Source organism: Condylura cristata, unplaced genomic scaffold (genome assembly GCF_000260355.1).
Source record: "Condylura cristata isolate star-nosed mole 26May11 unplaced genomic scaffold, ConCri1.0 scaffold00007, whole genome shotgun sequence".
NCBI classification, from domain to species: domain Eukaryota; kingdom Metazoa; phylum Chordata; class Mammalia; order Eulipotyphla; family Talpidae; genus Condylura; species Condylura cristata.
In genome coordinates this window covers 55,369,420-55,373,733 of record NW_004567108.1, presented here as the reverse complement: position 1 = coordinate 55,373,733, position 4,314 = coordinate 55,369,420, and positions in this window count along the sequence as shown.

The window sequence follows — 4,314 nt, the reverse complement described above, 5'->3', positions numbered from 1 at the left end:
CATTTTATATAAATTTGCTTTAAAAAAAAAAAAACATCAAGGCCCTCTCTGGTGGCACAGCAGGTTAAAGCACAGCACTGAGAATCTAAAGCCGCTTCCGCATGACTTCGATTCCCGCTTGTCCTGGAGGTGACCACATGGTGTGGCAGACCTCTCCTGACCTGCCCGCTGCTCCCCTCAGCAGTGTACTTCATCGGTCTGCCTGTTCTGTTCCCCACTCTGTCTCTGGTGAAGCCTCTCACCGCCCCTGAGCCTCTGGCCTGTATCCCAGCTCTGTATGCACAAATAAATAAATCTTAATTTTTTTTTTTAAAATCAAGAATCAAATATGCTTTCTTGGCAGTTTAATATTTCATTAAAGTAGCTTATAAAAAGAAAAGTCTTAAGGCAGCAAACCAATGGTATTATTTCATTTTTAACTTCTTGAGTTTTTCCCTCCAATACTAGTCACTCTCAAATTAGACATTTTGGTTATGTTTCTATCAACACATTTTATTACCAGTCCCCACATAACTTCTTCTCCATGTCAGACCTTTACACTATAGTTTTTGTATAAATTCTATAAAGTGTCTTACAATATTTCCTTTAAGCTATGCACTCACTACAAGGACATATTTTCTCATTTTATTTAGATTTTTTTTTCATCTCTATTACTTTTTTTATGAATATAATAGTTTACTTTGACATCATTTTGTGCAATTTTTTTCATCTCAGTTGTTATCCCTTTGGGCTTCCCATCACCAAATCACCCATGTGCCATCAACCATAGTCCAGTGCATTTCCCTCCCCCCACTGTTTTTAATCCCATTCCCCACTCCACCCCCATAAAATGTCTCTGGTATATAGCTGTTCATTATTATTATTATTATTTTCTCACCTGGTCCATTATATTTAGATATTTTTACATAATTATTCATTTTTGCCCAATATTTTACTTTTCCCCTCAAGTGTTCTCCCCATAAAACCACCACCACCCAGACACTGTGAACCATCACTATGGACTCTAATGCTCTCCCCTCCCTACAGAGATAATAATGATCTCAAGAGAAGAAAATTGGTTAACATGGTAGTGGTAAATGACTAGGTATTGCTAGAATCTGTGCTCCTGTAAAGCTTAATCCTACCCAACCAAATCCTAATCCTTAGAATTTCATCTCTCTTGGTAGGTTTTATTGAATATCAAAGTACATCATTGACATTGACAATGACAATGAAAGATATCTAAAATGTATACAAGATCAGTGCATCAGTGCTAAACAAGTACAGTGAGAGGATGGCTTCTTTTTTCCAACTATTTACTCTGTCTCAACACATACTGCAGGAGGTGACCTACTCATGTCTGCCACTGGCTACCTGAAAGATGCTGCCACTGTAATTTGATGTCATGTATACACAGTGACGGGACTATCCAAAGCTTTCTACTTTATTCCTTTGTGTTTCTGGCAGGATTATGTCAAATGTTGAAAAGTAAAAGAAATGTCAACGTGCAAAGAAACTGTTACACATTATTTTGTCATATCAAGTAGGTTAGAAGTTCACTAAAAATAAACTTTAAGGAATTTTCATATTACCTAAAGAATTACAATAAAGTTTCTTTAGCAATAATTATGCAGTAATAAAGTTACAAGCTAGTAGTTTTCAATTTTAACTGAATTTTAAATTTTTCCCACTTTCAGCAGCTTAATTTTAATGAATGAATTTAAATGATGAATTTAACATCAGTCAAATCTTTGCTTATTTGGACTGTACAAACTATAATGTTTAACTTGTAGGTGAAATAGCTCCTTTTTACAAAGACAACATTTTCACCCTTATTTACAGTCATTTCTTTTTCTTGAGTTCATTTTTTCCAAAAGTTTAACATTTTTGGTCACTTCTGGTTTAACTAAAGAGCATATAACAATGTAAAACTGTGGTGATTTCATTATTCTACAAGGACTATAAATAGTTGGATGAAACAGTACATTTTTATTATAGTCAGAGTTCTTCCTGGATTTATGGTTTTATTAGTTTAACAGCTTTTATTATTTTGGAATATTTCTAGCAGTTATCTTCACTATTATTCTTTCCCATTCTTTCAGCCTTCTCTTTCTGGAATCCAAATTAAATGTATATGAGATTTTCTCATAATAACCTACAATTAATAGTTACACTTTTTGCTTGTAATGAGTTACTATATTTTTTAGCTTTAGTATTTTCTTTTGATTTAGTTGGGCACTTTCTTTTTGTTCTTTTTCCATAAATTCTGGACCTTTCACAAATTTTCTACTTGGCATCCATTTTTGGAATACATCGAATCAAGTTAATTTTAAAATCAGCGTCTGATAATTCCATTCATAGACCATCCAGGAATGTGTTTTGAATATCAGCCCCCATACCGACCCCATCTCATCAGGCATTTTATTCTTTGTCCTGTCCTATCCGGTAATTTTTGTTTTATCAAATGTCAGATATTGCATGTAAAGAATTCACCTAATGAAGTAATTTTCCTCCAGATAAGGGTTTTTTGGTTTGTTTTTTTTTTTTTCTGGCATAGAGTTAGAGGAAAAAATAACTTCGATCCATTCAAGGATTGTGATTACTTGAGCTGAATTTCACTATTTGTGGAGATGCCTGGATATGATATCCCTGCATTTTTAGGATTTATTTTTACTGCACTAAATTTTTATTATGTAAGAATTTTACAAACATTACTTTTTTTCTTTTACATTTTTAAAAGGACAGGTTTATTAGGAAAAGAGAGGCACCTGCACAGTCACAGGCAAGAGAGTCACCTAAACAGAACCTCTCTTCCGTGAACTGGTGGGGGAAGCTGGTGCCTCCGCTAGTGGGCATCACCAGTGCTGTGGGGAGATGACGGGCCCCTCCCGAGGAGATGGCTCTGAACCTGGCAGATGTCAGCCTTCACATCTCCCTGGGCTTATGAACTGGGGATCAGTGTTGTTTTTTATATATATAATAGTTTACTTTTACATCATTTTGTACCTTTTTCCATTTCAGTTGTAATCCCCATGGGCTTCCTGTCACCAAATCACCCCTGTGCCATCACCATAGTCCAGTGCACTCCCTCTAGCTTGCCCTCCCCCCATTTTGATCTCATTCCCCACTCCATCCCCATAAAATTTCTCTGGTATATAGTTGTTCATTATTATTACTGTTTTCCTCCCCTGGTCCTTTATGCTCCTGCTATGAGTGAAATCATCCGTTATTTTTCTTTTTTTTTTTCTGGCTTATTTCACTAAGCATACGGGATCAGGATATTTTTAATAATTGCTTTATACAATGGATCAAGAGGAAACCCCAAAGAATCTGCCCAGAATCTCCACCAGCCTAATAGTACTCTGAGGTTCTCAGCAACACACGGCAGCCTGAGCCAACATCACATGGTTACACAATGGACAGGCTTATTTTATTCTAAGGGCAGGCTGTATGACTACCTTTAGAAACTAGACACCAGCGACCACCATGACAGAAATAAATATGATATGTAACATAACCGTGCTTGTTTCCTTGTCTATTTGCTTCAGTAGGCAGTGTGGGGTGGCGGGCCCTTAAACATGTTGTGAGTTGGTTGTAGGGCTAGCAGCCCATCCTGTGAAGAAAGTTCCTTCTCTCAGACTGCTTTGTCTTCCAGTGCTCTTGGGTGGCTTGCAAGCTTGGCCTTCCTACTGGCTGCCAGCATGCATAAAGGTATTCTTTGGGCTTAGCCTCTCAAGCCTCTCAAGGTGTCAATAACATTCTGCTGTTATTTGTTTGGAGTCTAGGTTTATTGATGTCCTTGTACTCTTCATTGTTGTATTCTCATGATGATGAGTCTTCCACCTAGTTTTAGCTGTCTGATATATTTACTGCTTCATGCTTGACTTTTTCAGCCTCGGCATGACCACTATAAGAATGAAGAAATGTCCAAAGAGAAAAATCTGGATTCTAAAAATCTAGACTCATCCTTTGCTATCTCTGCTTTGAGTTCTGACTAGTTCAGGAGTCCTAGCTTTGTCTCACTAGCACTGTGAGAAAGCAGAAATCTCTCATCTACTATTTTTGTTAGGTCTCTGACACTTTTCACTCATATATCGGGAAAATCCTTAAGAGGAAAAATGGCAAAGTACTTGCTTACCATAAACAAACTTCCTCTTCTCAGGTTTTTTTGGTTGATAATATATTCCTGTCTTGGTTAGTCCTTTTTAATTTTAGCTATTTGATTGCTTTTTCTACCAGGTATGACAGAAAGATAATCAGAAGTCTAACATGCATAGTTTCTAATTGGTTAAATAATACCTGTGTTTTGTAGAAATCTGGAAGTCAGAAAAGTAA